This window comes from Suncus etruscus, chromosome 3, assembly GCF_024139225.1.
Source record: "Suncus etruscus isolate mSunEtr1 chromosome 3, mSunEtr1.pri.cur, whole genome shotgun sequence".
NCBI classification, from domain to species: domain Eukaryota; kingdom Metazoa; phylum Chordata; class Mammalia; order Eulipotyphla; family Soricidae; genus Suncus; species Suncus etruscus.
The window spans coordinates 65,178,254-65,193,119 of NC_064850.1; the positions used below are offsets into that span (position 1 = coordinate 65,178,254).

At 43.6% G+C, this 14,866-nt stretch overlaps 1 non-coding gene across 1 annotated transcript; it reads left to right on the forward strand.

Moving 5' to 3' along the window:
- Positions 1-5,910: 5,910 nt before the first annotated feature.
- Positions 5,911-6,018, forward strand: LOC126004637 (U6 spliceosomal RNA). The gene has a single exon (XR_007493905.1). It is a non-coding gene; the product is annotated as a U6 spliceosomal RNA (small nuclear RNA).
- Positions 6,019-14,866: the final 8,848 nt, after the last annotated feature.

Genomic DNA, 14,866 nt, shown 5'->3' on the forward strand with positions numbered 1-14,866 from the left:
CTGATATAAAACCAATATTTCCTTTCTTAGGAAAAAATAGTTTATATTTTATAAACCTTTTTATACTTTCTCATTTAAATTTTAATTCTCTTTACTCTTACTAAATTTTACATTTTTATTTACTTTTCTTTTTTTATTTTTATTATTATTATTTTTTGTTTGTTTTTTGGGCCACACCCAGCAGTGCTCAGGGGTTATTCCTGGCTATCTGCTCAGAAATAGCTCCTGGCAGGCACGGGGGACCCTATGGGACACCCGGATTTGAACCAACCACCTTTGGTCCTGGATCGGCTGCTTGCAAGGCAAAGGCCACTGTGCTATCTCTCCGGGCCCCTTTTTTAATTTTTTTATTTTAATTTTACATTTTTTACACTTTGCCTATTTAGTGGTCACTCTAAAATATATGAGCACAGAATTTCTTTAAAAAGCTCTTATTTTATGATGAGAAACATGATCATCATCAAGTAGATCCAAGTACAAAATAAAATTGAATGCAATATATTTTAGATGCTAGGGTTGAAATTTTAGTTTTATAAATGAGAATAGGAAGTATAATACATTGTATTATATTATTTTAAGTTCTTTATTTACGAATAGGTTGAAGTCATATAACAATCAATCATCACAAATTGACTTTGATTGATTTTTTCCGATATTTCCATATGCCTATTCTAAAAGGCCTATCCACATCTTTCTTCTAAACTAATTTGTCAACATTTCTTAAATATTACCCCTTCTGAATTCTAGACCATATAGTTAGACATACATAGACACTGGTGAGGTCATATCTCAGGCCACCTTCTCTGAGGGAAGATCTTCAATACCACTATTATCAAGGCTTCCATACTGCTCTCCACTTCAGGGGCTCTCCTGAGTGAGTTACAAAGCTAGAGGAGTTGACTTGGGGTGGGGCATATCAACATATTGCAAAGTGTTTTGTAAAACAGTCTAGGGGTCTGACAAAAAGAATGTGACATTGCTCTCAAAGATCATGACCTCCACTAGGATTATTCTGCTAAATTCATCACAGTTGTCAAGCAGCATCTCAAACCTGGCCCAAAATTGGTCACATAGCCTCCCCAAAAATGGTCTCCAAAGTCTGCAGAGACAGTACAGTATTAGGGCACTTGCCTTTCACATGGCTGACCCTGGTTTGATCCCCAGTGCTGCATATGGTCCCAGAAGTATAGGCAGGATTGGGATGTCATCCCTCCTCACCAAAAAAAGAACTGACCATGACTGAGATAATCCATTACAGGGATAGGATTCTTTTTTTTTTTTTTTTTTTTTTTGGTTTTGATTTTTGGGTCACACCTGGCAGCGCCCAGGGGTTACTCCTGGCTCTACGTTCAGAAATCGTTCCTGGCAGGCTCGAGGGACCATATGGGATGTCAGGATTTGAACCACTATCCTGCATGCAACCAAATGCATTACCTCCTTGCTATCTCTCCAACCCCAGGGATAGGATTCTTTAGCATCTCCCACCTAAAACAACCAAAACACAGATGAAACAGAGGAACTTAACAAGGACCAAGAGACCTGAAGGGTTCCAAGCTATAACAGACCTGAAGAGAAGAACTCTCACACACATAATTAAAGTAATAGAAACAAAAAACATACTAAACGGCTCTACAGGGCCAGGAGGGAATGGATGGAAATAATTCTTTAAAAAGCTTCAATGAGGTGCCAAAGCCATAGCACAACAGGTATGGTATTTGCCTTGCATGTAGCCAACCCAGGATCGACCTGGTTTGATCCCTGGCATCCCATCTGGTCCCCTGAGCCGGTGTGGCCAAAAATAAACCACTTAAATGAAATGAGTCAAGTATTCTCTATCCAGGAGCCGGAGCGATAGTACAGCAGTAGGGCATTTGTCTTGCACGTGGCTAACCCAGACAGACCTGGGTTCGATCCCCAGAGTTCCATATGGTCCCCCAAGCCAGGAGAGATTTCTGAGCACATAGCCAGGGGTTACCCCTGAGTGTTACTGGGTATGATCCCAAAACAAAACAAAAAAGAAACCTCCATCCAACTATATTATCCTTCAGAGTTGAAGTAATGATATAGAAGTTCTCAGACAAGTAACAGCTTAGGAAATCCATAGCATTGATCTATTTTTGGGGGGACAGGGTTGGGACACACCTGGAAGCATTCAGGTTACTACTGGCTCTACACTCAGAAATCAATCCTGGCAGGCTCGGGAAACCATATGGATGCTGGGAATTGAACCCAGGTCCATCCTAGATCAGCCGCATGCAAGGTAAACTTCCTACCACTATGCTATCTTTCCATCCCTGAATTCATAGCTTTGAAACCAGTTTTGCAAGAAGCATTAAAAGAGCTTCTTTAAAAGACAAGAAAAATTTCTCAACCCTTCACTACTAAGTATGGCATTTGCTCATGGCACTTATAGTTGCCCTCTATGAGATTAAATAAGGCTAGTTTACTTCCAGCTTGATAAGAAATAATAATAATCCATTAGACAATAAATTGTTGAAAACTTAAAAATAATTACCACTACTATATAATGGATTCATGTTTTATTTATTTTAATGCACTTTCTATGTCTACTCAGGTGATTTTTTATATATACAGAGCTTTTATTTCTTGTACTTAATAATGCATATACTTAAACATTATGTATAATATTTTCTAACATAAAACCAACATTACTTTTTAAAATAAAACACACTTTTATACTCTTACCAGTATGAATAATAATAAACTGAATATATTTTCTTTAAATATTTTGAAAATGTCAGGGCCAAACAGGTAGAACAGCAGGTAAGGTGCTTGCTTTGCACACAGCCAATACAGGTTTGATCCCTGGCACAAAGCCAGGAATAAACCTTGAGCATTGCCAGTGTGGCCTAGAAACTAGATAAATAATTATTTTTTAATTTTCTTGTCACTCCTATTAAATTATGAATTTGTAGGATTTGTCTATCTCATAAATATTACAATGTGCTATCATATTATTAATCTATTACTGTTTTAATTTCTATATCTGTAAAAAATAAGATACACAGTTTAGGGGGAAGAAATTGTAACAACTTATCAATAATTTACAACTTTATGGAACTTCAGATCTAGCTTTATTCATCAATATGTATGTAAATACCCCTACCTCCACATGGGAAAAAGATTTCTTTCATGTGTGGAACACACAAAAAATTAGGAAAGGAACAAAAAGTGGCCAAAGGCATCAGAATGGAGATTCTGTCTGTAAAATTAAGCGTTCCTGGGGCCGGAGAGATAGCACAGTGGCCTTTGCCTTGCAAGCAGCCGATCCAGGACCAAAGGTGGTTGGTTTGAATCCCGGAGTCCCATATGGTCCCCCGTGCCTGCCAGGAGCTATTTCTCAGCAGATAGCCAGGAGTAACCCCTGAGCACCGCTGGGTGTGGCCCAAAAACAAAACAAACAAACAAACAAAAAATTAAGCTTTCCTGAGTGGGCGAGATGGTGGGGAAGGAGGGAGATGGTGGCATTGGTGATGGAAATGTTGCACTGGTGAGGGGGGGTGTTCTTTTTATGATTAAAACCCAACTACAATCATATTTGTAATCATGGTGCTTAAATAAAGGTATTATTTAATACAGAAAAAGAATCCAGGGGCCGGGCAGTGGCGCAAGAGGTAAGGTGCCTGCCTTGCCTGCGCTAGCCTTGGACGGACCGCAGTTCGATCCCCCGGTGTCCCATATGGTCCCCCAAGCCAGGAGCAACTTCTGAGCGCAGAGCCAGGAGTAACCCCTGAGCGTCAACGGGTGTGGCTCAAAAACCAAAAAAAGAAAAAGAATCCAGACACAAAAATGTCAAAAAATAAATATATTTATAAAAAATAAATAAAAGGGAAAGGGGAAAAATAAATAAAAGGGGATGGAATGGTGGTGCTAGACATAAGGCGTCTATCTGCTTTGCAAGTGCTAGCCTAGGACTGACCACCGTTTGATCCCCCAGCATCCCATATGGTCCCCCAAGCCAGGAGCGATTTCTGAGCGCATAGCCAGGAGTAATCCCTGGGCATCAAAATGCTGTGGCCTCCCAAAATAAATAAATAAATAAATAAATAATAAATAAATAAATAAAAATTATTTTGATAAAAAAGAAAGAAATGTCTTTCATAAAGGAAGGCAGAGGGAGGACAGGAAGAAAATCAGGGACATTTGTGGCAGGAAATGTGCACAGTAAAGGGCATTGGACATTTTATGACTGAAACTCAATCATCACAATTTTGTAATTGTATCTCATTTTAAATTATTTTTAATTTTTTTAAAAAAATAAGTCTTTAACACAATGTATCAAAATCACTGAGGTGCTACTAAGGCAAGAGGGAATTTCCACACTAAACTATAACTTAACAGAAAACAAAGTTCTCAAGTCAACTCTCCAAGCTCACTCCCCTCACTGCCCTGCTGCAGTAATAAGGTTTCTTCTCTGCCCAACTGTTCTTACTTTGACTATTATCCACCCCTTAACACAGGGTGTTAAACCCAGCACAATGCCTGAACTACTAGAGACTTTCATAAACGTGTTTTATCTGAAATTCCACCCCATGATATTATGATTAAGAGAACAATGGGGAGGGGGGCAAAGGGATAGTTTGGGGATTAAGACACTTGCCTTGCACACGGCCAACCTACTCAGTGCCCTTTAGCAACGCCAGGAGTGATTCAGCGCAGAGCCAGGAGCAATAAGCTAAGAGCTTTTGGATGTGGCTCAAACCAAAAATATTTCTTAAGCATGTTTAGTCTTGATCACAATTCTTGCCTCACAAGTTGCAAAAAGCCTTGGGATTTCCTAAGTATTAAAATTTGTAAGGATGTGACTCTCACTTCCAGTTCGTGTTCTCTCTAAACAGGTGTCTCTCTTGCTTGTCTCTATGTTTCTTTGCTTGCCAATTTCCAATGTTCTCTCTCTCTCTCTCTCTCTCTCTCTCTCTCTCTCTCTCTCTCTCTCTCTCTCTCTCTCTCTCTCTCTCTCTCTTTCTCTCTCTCTCTCTCTCTCTCTCTCTCTCTCTCTCTGGTTTGGGGCCACATATGGTTATTATCAGGGGTTATTCTGGCTCTGCACTCAGAAATCATTCCTGGCAGGCTCAGGGGAATATATGGGATGCCAGGGTTGAACCTGGTTGGCAGCAGAAAGGCAAATGCCCTACCTGCTGTGCTATCACTCTGACCCCATCCACTGTTCTCTCATAAACACATACTTCTCTTTCTCTTCCCTTGCATCATTTTTAAGTGTTTTAATAAAAACTGTTTTGCTTCACAAAAAAAGGGGAAGGGATAAATGTGGCGTTGGAGAGATAGTACAAGTGGGTAAGGTGCTTACCTTGAACACAGCTGACCTAGGTTTGACCCTCAGCATCCTATATGGTGACCTGAGCCCTCCTAGGAATGATTCTTGAGCACGGAGCCAAGAGTAACCCCTGAGCATTGTCAGATGTGGTGAAAAAACAACTGCAACAACATTTATTAACGTAGCAGAATGAGAACACCTTTATTACGGCAACTTTGGGAAAATACTTAGGGAAAACACCATTAAAAATGGTGAAAACTGGTTGCCATGGAAACAATATTTCCTGGGAGGAGACATAGCCTGGAAGTTGAATCAGCTCCTCATCATCCTGTGCAAGAAAACCATATAAAAACCCAGGAGGAGGACCTGAGTGATCACACAGTGGGGAGGGTGTTGGCCTTGCACATGGCTAACCTGGGTTGGATCCCCAGCACCATATATGTTTCTCCAAGTTTCACCAGAAATGATCCCTGAGCCAAGAGTCATGAGCTAAGTCCTGAGCTCTGGCGGGTATAGCCCAAAATCAAAAACAAAACCCAGAATGAGGAGAATAAGTCCGGCACTCTGTGGTATACAGTATATGCCTTATTTGCGAGGTTTAAAAAGGGGCCTGGGTGCTGGCTTCGGCAGCACATATACTAAAAATTGGAATGATACAGAGAAGATTAGCATGGCCCCTGCGCAAGGATGACACGCAAATTTGTGAAGCGTTCCATAAAAATAAATAAATATAAAAAAGGGCCTGGGTTTTAAAAAGTCAACAGGAGGGGTCTTGAGGGCTCACGATGATCTGAGAGATCATCTAATTTTGCCTTTACTCCTATGCCTGGATACAGGCACAGATTGCCCCCAGAGTCACCCTTACTGGAGCCCCAGAATCACTCCACAGTGTGTGGGGTCTCTATACAGGTACGGTACACACATTAGAAATGTCTTGCTGTAGTGCGCCCTTGAAACCTGACCTCTGTTCTATTCCACACAGCCCAAGAAGCTTCTCAGGACTGAATATGGCCATGGCAAAGCCAAGCTGTGAAGCAAGACAGAGTTTCTCTGACCCCTAAGAAATCCCAGCTCTGTCCCTCTGTCCCATCTTCATGTCAGGCTGTGGTGCTGACAAACCTGTGCTGTGTCACTGCAGAATACCCTTTTCCACTGGGTGCAGCCCCAGTCAGCCACCAGGACGGTAGAGATTGCAGACTCTGTCCTAGATTATGAACCCAGAAACAATCACCCGAGCTGAGCACCATGGCAAGATGGGAGACAAGTCCCCTTTTCCTCTTTCCCTGTTTTCTCGGTTCTGTCACAGCTCCTGACCCTTCCAATTGGACGACCTTTGCCGGCCAGTTTGCTGTGCAGCTCTTCTCTGCTCCCTTGTATAGAAGTTTTCAAGATCCAAAGTGGTTTTCAAGAATGTGTGTATGGTTTATTGTCTGTCTCCTAACTAAGATGAGCTCTATATCTGTGGGGAAACTTTTGTCTCCTTAGCAAAGCTGTCCCCTGTATCCCAGGCTCCAATGACAGTGGCCCAAACTGGGAAAGAAAAGGAAGAGTGGGTCAGGACTGAGTCCCTGTTTTTCCTGGGGAGGACAGATCCCAGTTTGGATTCAGAAACAGTTTCTGAGACCAGATCTCTCCTTCCTCCCTGTTGAGCCATATCAATCCTTTGTAAAGCTGAACAGTGTCTTGTAAATCTTTAATTACAAGAAAATTGCAACCCCACCAACGAACACATGAACAGTGTTGATAAATATTTAAAATTGCCACAGTAGCAGACCTGAAGGGATTAAGAAAAGATATATTGGAGTGACAGTTATTAAACACTAAATCCCCAGTAAATGGTACAGCATCGATAAATAATGCAAACTCCTGACAGCCACTCTGTTGCCAACAAGATAGAGACATCTGCTCAGGGACACAGTGTCAGGGAAAGCTTTACCCCACCCCCAACTTAGGGCAGGGAGACAGGGGAAAGGACAGACAGACATGGGTCAAGCTCACTGCCCATACACACTTGCTCCCTCATCCAGGCTGATAGAGGGAATGAAGAAGGTCCCCAAGTCAGGCTGGAAAGCACAGGAAAGCTTCCTTCAGGGTAGCCTCTGCTCAGCCCCAAAGGAAAGGAGTCAGCTGTGAGGAGTCAGCTCAGCTTGAGACAGGCAGGTCAGCATGGATCAGCTGTTAGCCTGAGCAATCTCTGGCCACACAGCTTCAGCACTTTCTTTCTTTCTTTCTTTCTTTCTTTTTTTTTTTTTTTTGATTTTTGGGCCACACCCAGCAGTGCTCAGGGGTTACTCCTGGCTGTCTGCTCAGAAATAGCTCCTGGCAGGCTCGGGGGACCATATGAGACACCGGGATTCGAACCAACCACCTTTGGTCCTGGATCGGCTGCTTGCAAGGCAAACGCCACTGTGCTATCTCTCCGGGCCCAGCTTCAACACTTTCTACAACACTTGGCTCCATTGGGTCCTGAGCCCCTGTCTGCAGCAAACAGGGAAGCATCTCTCCCCTAAGGACAGCAAGATTTGGTTGTTCTGTAAATTCATGTCAGACACATAAAGCATTTTCAATCAGTCTGAGCAAATGCCTGCCACAGAGCCAATTTCAAATCAAGATCGGGACTGTCCCCAGCAATCCAGAAAGTGCCCCACTTTCTGCCACTACAACTCATGTGCAAGCTCCCAGATCCCACATAAATCAAGGCACTATCATGTATAAATGGTTTCTTTCTCTCCACATAATGGAACATCCTTCACATGAACCCTTTCAAAGTAGTACAGGGCAAGTCCCCCAAGATCCCACAAGCAGTGACACAAGGGCCAGTTCTGATGGAATAATAGGAAAGGCTAGATTGAGGTATGCTTCGTGATCACTCACCTGCTAGTTCCATTCCCCAACCCTCTAGGATCCAGGAGTATAGCCAGAGGGGCTCAAGACTCTCCAGAACTCTTATCTCCTCCCAGGCTAGGCCCCTTCCTGCTTCCGAGCTATCAGTGCATGTGGCTGTGGAGGCTGTGATGCCTTCTGTCTCCTGGCTCCCAACTCAGGACAGCTACATCCATCTGGACTACAGGCTTTCCCCTGAGGTTCTGTCTGGGTCTACATGGCCACACCATCCTCACATCTCCAGGAAGTGTTCCAAGAGAACCACCATCCCTGCTCCCAGGGGCAGGCCTCTGCTTGTCCTAGGATTCTGGAGCTGATGCATCCCCAGGTGTCCCCAGAGATGAACAGAACAGTCCCTGAAAATTTCAATAGTTTCCCCATCTGGGAATCTCCATTCTGCAGTATAAGTCAATAATAAAGTATTCAAGCGTGGGGCAAGTAGGAAAGGAGGCAATTGTCCACACCCACAGCCCTGAAGCAGCCAACACAGGGCCTGGGGCAGGGTCCTCAGGGCCCTCTGGGTGCTCCAGTATCCCCTCCTCCAAAAGGGCTGTGTAGGGCTAAGCCTGGGCTGCAGGGATTATCAGTGGCACTGCCCTCTGCATAGGAAATATTACGGCTCAGCCATCGGCCCACATCCTTCCTACACGCTCCAGAAAGGAATGGGCTTGTCCCCCACTTCCTTTCCTGTAACTATCATTCCAGAGAGAAAGGTAGGTAAAACAGGACAGTACCCTCCCATTCTGAATTCCACAGCCTGCGCCAGGCACACTGTAAAGAAGCCCTTCAAGGGCAAATGTGCTTCATTCTGGCTGATCAAAGCCCACTGCTCTCGTGCCTTTTTCTGAGGGTCCAACTGTGGCTCCCGCTGCCATGGACTTGGTCATCAAGAGATACCATGAGCATGAGCAAGTCTCTGGAGCCAGGCTGTCTGGGCTTGATTTCAGCTCTTCTATCTGCTAATCCTGTGACTTGAAGAAACCACACTCCAGATCACTTTGAACCAGAAATGATCAGATACTCACCAAATTATTGCCGAAAGATGGTGAAATAAGTTCGTGACCTCTGGGTTAGAACGTTTGCATGTTGGATTTCCAGCATTAGTTTGTCCCCTGAGCAGCTCTGGGAGAAGCCCCCTTCCAAGCATAGGGATAAGTGGAACTCCCACCCCAAATAGTGATTGCTTGGCTTTTTGGCACCCAGATCTGAAGATGGACTAGACTTGAGCAAGCTTATGACTCTATGGTGGAAAGAAGTAGAAAAGGGGAGCCTCAGAGCTCACCGAGTAGAGGTACCCAAGGACAGACAGTGAGTTGGATGAACAGGCAGTCGGACTTAGCTGGGCTACTAGAGAGGACAAAACAAGGGAGACCTGTTGTGAAGATAAGCACTGTTCTCTGAGAAAATCCTCAGGAATGATCATCCAAATATGCAAATCATGTCTGAGACTTAGTGAGAAGAAAGCAAACTAATGTTTAAAAGGGGCAAAAGAAGGCCAAAGAGACAGTATAGCAGGCAGGGCTCTTGTCTTGCAGGTGGTTGACTCAGGATGCTGCAGGCACAGCGCCCTCCAAAAGGATCTAGAGAAGATTGTCGCTGCCCTTTGTGGCTTCATTTTGTTGGTGCCACCCTTCCATGAGACACAGTGCTTGCACCCCCAGAACTCGCAGAAGCTGATTGTAGGCCAGGGAAACAGAGCTGAGCCATCTCAGCCTCTCCAGAAATCTCCACCCTTCCAAAACTCACCTTCCAGCTTTCTTAGGGTTCCTCACCCAGAGGACCCCAGTCCTCGCAGAGCCACTCCCTGCTCCTTTCCTGCCAGTCTGTCTGGTTCTCTAGGAGAGACTCTTGAGAACTGTGAGCCCCTGCTAGCCCTGACATTTCTTCTCGCCCCTGCCCTTTCCTGCCTGAAGAGCTAGAGAGGCTACATTGCAGCAGGCTCGTGGGTTCCCTGGTGTAGTTCTGGGCCTGTAGACTCTGCCATGGCCACCACAGCCCCTCCCAGCCCAACTCTGGTGAAGCTGGGAAATGTGGACTTTATATAGACTTGTACCAGGCTTTAAGAGCTTGCTTGTGGAGCAGGGTTATCTTGTGGACTTACTTGATCTCCAGTCCCACAATTGGTCCCAGCAACACCAGAGTGATCCCAAGCACAGTTGGGTGCAGCCCCAAAATTAATAAAAGATAGAATAAGACTGATAAAATACAAAGGAAGACAGAACTAAAGCCAAAAGTGCACTTTTTTTATCTTTATTTAAACACTTTGATTACAAACATGATTGTGGTTAGGTTTCAGTCATGTAAAGAACACCCCCCCTTCACCAGTGCAACATTCCCACCACCAATGTCCCAAATCTCCCTCCACCCCACCCCACCCCCACCTGTACTCTTGACAGTCTTTCCACTTCCCTCATTCATTCATATGGTTATGATAGTTCTCAGTGTAGTTATTTCTCTAACTGCACTCAACACTCTTTGTGGTGAGCTTCATGAAGTGAGCTGGAAATTCCAGCCCTCCTTTATTTGTCTCTGAGGATTGTTGCAAACAATCTTTTATTTTTTTAAATTCATAGATAAGTGCGACTATTCTACGTCTATGTCTCTCTCTCTGACTTATTTCACTTAGCAAAATAGATTCCATGTGCATCCATGTGTAGGAAAATTTCATGACTTCACCTCTCCTGACGGCTGCATAATATATCATTGTGTGTATGTACCAAAAGTGCACTTTCAAGCTATCAAGGGTAGGGAGAAATATCCCTTAGAAAGTGCTCCTCAGGAACCCAAGAGGTGAAATGGGTGTCTTGAGCTGGGGTTACTAGGAAGTGTCTGCTTTGGGGACCTGGGATAACCTCTTCCTCCAAGGAAGCCTAGGAGTGTTGAGCCACGTGTGAGAGTATGGAAGGGGGAGTAGAGGGGAGAATGGAGGGGATGTGAGAATCTAAAGGGGAGAGTAGAGGGAAGAGTGAGGGTAAGAAGGAATGAGTAGAGGGGAGTGTGGGGTATGCACAGAGGGAGGGTAGACTGCTGTGATGTGTCTGATGAATCACATACTTGGATAGATGGGGTCCTCCAAATGCTCACTCTTACATCTAGTCATGACTTTAAAGAACTTATTCTTGGTAGAAAATCTTTTCATTATTATTTGGTTTGTTCTGGGGCTACACTCAGTGCTCAGGGCTTACTTACTGCTCTGTACTCAGAGACCACAGCTGGACATATTCAGGGGACCATATTGTGATAAGGATCCTCTGTGCTAGCTCTCCTGCCCCTTCACTTTTAAGTTTTCATTGTAGCTTAGGTAATTCCAATAGTGTACATGTATATGGTTTTGATGTTCAAATTGTCTTTTCCTTCACCAGACCAAAGCGCCCCCATTACTCTCCCTGTGTCACTTCCTGTCCACCTCTCTGTACTCCCTCCACTATCTCCCGCATTGCTTGGAAGTCTGGGGAAGTCATCTTCACTTGATACTGTCTATTGCCTTGTTTGGATTCTCAATATAACAAAAGAAAGATCACCCCATAGTTGTTCTTTCCCCTCGGCTTTATTTTACTTAACATAATAGTCTCCACTTCTATGCATTTTGCAGCAAACTACATGATTTCATCTCTTGGCCTCAAGAGGTAGTACAAGTTCCTGCCTTGCATGCAACCAAATCCAGTTCAATTCCCAATGCCACTCTTGAATATCACCAGGTGTGATCCAAGAAATGATTTTGTCTTTTCTTATAGCAGAGTACTATTCCATCAGAATATATGTGGTAGGAAAGCTTACTTCAGAGACATGCAAAAGGATTTATACAGAAAGCTGTAGCTTTGTATATAATGGTTAGAAACTAAAACAATTTAAATTCCTAACCTTTGCCTATTGGTTACATAAATCATGATACATTTACATCACTGCACACTATATGTAACATTAAAAAATACGTTTGTGATAAATGCTCTTATGTTAAGGGGGGGAAACAATCATAAAATAGCTGAAATAAAAATAAGCAAAGGGAAAAAAAAGCCTGCAGGAAAATGCATTCATTTCAGCATGGTGCTTCTGGAGCCAGCTCATACCTTGTGTTGTTTTCCTAGTGTAAAGTATCTTCTCTGGGGGCCGGAGAGATAGCATGGAGGTAAGGCATTTGCCTTTCATGCAGAAGGACAGTGGTTCAAATTCCGGCATCCCAGATGGTCCCCTGTGCCTGCCAGGGGCGATTTCTGAGCATAGAGCCAGGAGTAACCCCTGAGCACTGCCGGGTGTGATCCAAAAACCAAAAAAAAAAAAAAAAAAAAAAAAAAAGGTATCTTCTCCAGTTACTTTGCAATGAACACATATTAGTTTTATAATTAGCAAAAAAAATTAATACTAAAATATTAATCCTAATATTAGGATCAATCTGTTTAGATGGATTCATTTATCCAAAAATAAAATCATATTAAGGACTTTCTGAGACCCATACTTCAGGAACAAAAGATAAAGCCCTGCTCTGTGACTTCCTATAAAGGGGAAAGGCCTTGAAGCTCCAGCCACTTTCAAATCATGGCTACAGAAATGCTTTGGAAAAGTTCTTCATTAACAGTTAAATAACCTTCATTTGTGGGCAGTTTTTTTGAAAAGCACACAGTTTAGATCTCAGAATTTCTACAAAACACCCACAGAACACAACCATGGACCTGCCTATCCAGTCACGGTCATAACACTGTGGACATTGTATGCATTTCTTAAGAGCACCTGCCTCCGTTAACAAGGACACACACGTGAGTGTGAGGACCCAGCACTCCCAATGAACTTCTTTAACAAATTTGGCATGACTAATTTGTCTTGGATTCTAGCGAAGTCTATGCATATTATGTAGGCCCAGCAAATGTATCTGATTTGAATGAATGAGTAAATCAAAACAATGCTAGGTGGAGTAACAGTTCACCTCACAAATACTAATTTCCTATGTCAGGACTCGGCTAGGTGCCTACAGACATGCAAGATAAGTCCCTTATGGAGAATGAAGCCAAAGTCCAGTGATAACTTTAGCTCCTAAAATTACAGGAATTTGGGGCTGGAAGGATAGCACAGTGGTAGGACATTTGCCTTGCACACAGCTGAATCATGGTCAATCCCTGGCATCCCAGATTATCTCCCAAGACTGCCAGAAGTAATATCTGAGTTCAGAGTCAGGAGTAATGCCTTAAATTTGATGAGTGTGGCCCAATAAAAGTACAGGAACTAGGCTTGTAATATAAAGAAGGGAATGAAGGATGATGCAGTCAATCAGAAGAACTTTTATAGGCTGGAGAAAGTGTATCAGGTTTCAAAAGAACAACCATAGAAAGCACTCCAACATGAGGACAGACCCCTCAGAGCACTCAGATCCAAGGATACACCACATTGAGCACTCAGATTCTAGGGCAGAACAAACAGAGCACTCAAATCTGAAAATACACCACTTGGAGAACTCAGATCTTAGCATGCACCACACAGAGCACTAAGAGCCAAGGACAGACCATATAAAGAACTTACTCATATCCGAGGATATACCACACGGAGCACTCAGATCAAGGATACACAACACGAAGCACTTATATCCAAGGAAACACAACATGGAGAAAACACAACTCCAATCCAAGGACGTACCACACAGAGCACTGAGATTCAAGGAGACACATGGTGCACACAGATCTGAGGAAAGACCACATGGAGCACTCAAATCTGAGCATACACCACACAGAGTACTCAGCTTCTGAAGAAACAGCATACAAGCAGTCTAATCCGAGGATATACCATATGGAGCACACCAACCTGAGGACAGACCCCGTGAGCACTCAGATCCAAGGAAGCACGACATGGAGCACTCAAATCCAAGGATATACCACACAGAGCACTCAGGTCTGAGGATACTCAACATGGAGCACTCAGATCTGAGGATATACACATTGGAGCACTCCAATCCAAAAACAGACCACACAGAGCACTCAGATCCAAGGATTCACTACAGAGCACTCACATCTGATACATCACAAAATGCTTCATGTGCTCCCCACTCTCCTCCACTCCACATCACCATTCTGTGAGCACAGAGCAGAACTGAACCTGGTTAGCCTGATTGCAAGAGGGACTTGCCTTGCTCCTAACTAGAGCGAGTGTTTCAGGCTCTCAGTTCAATTATAATCATATCAGGGTTTTAGTCTATGCAAGACTCCCACCTACACAACATTGGGCAAGTCATTTGCATGTCCATGTTCCTCATCAACAACAGCTACAGGATGGGAGAGAAAGTTCAAGGATATACCGTATCCTTGCCTTTTATGCAGCCAACTCTGGTTCAACCATTGTCGTACTGGCAAGAAGCTACATATTCTATTCTTGGGACCATTCTTCATGCTAGATGCAATCCTAGTGCCAAAACAAACCTTATAGGAATCACCACAACCAAGTGTGCAACCCCAAACAGTCCAACTATGACAGCAAAAGGAGGTTAAAGGAAACAAAAGCTGCTGGTATGAGGTTGAAACTATTCTCCTTAGCTCTTGAGATATGCTTTGGACTGGAGCACCAGCCTGTCCTCTGACCCCACCCTCTGACCCTGCCCCTATTAGCCCAAATCAACCACTTCTCTGTTTTGTGTGAAGTTTGTTATTATTGTTGTGGTGGTGGTGGTTTTGTTTCATTTGAAGGCAATAGCTATAGTGCTCAGGGTTT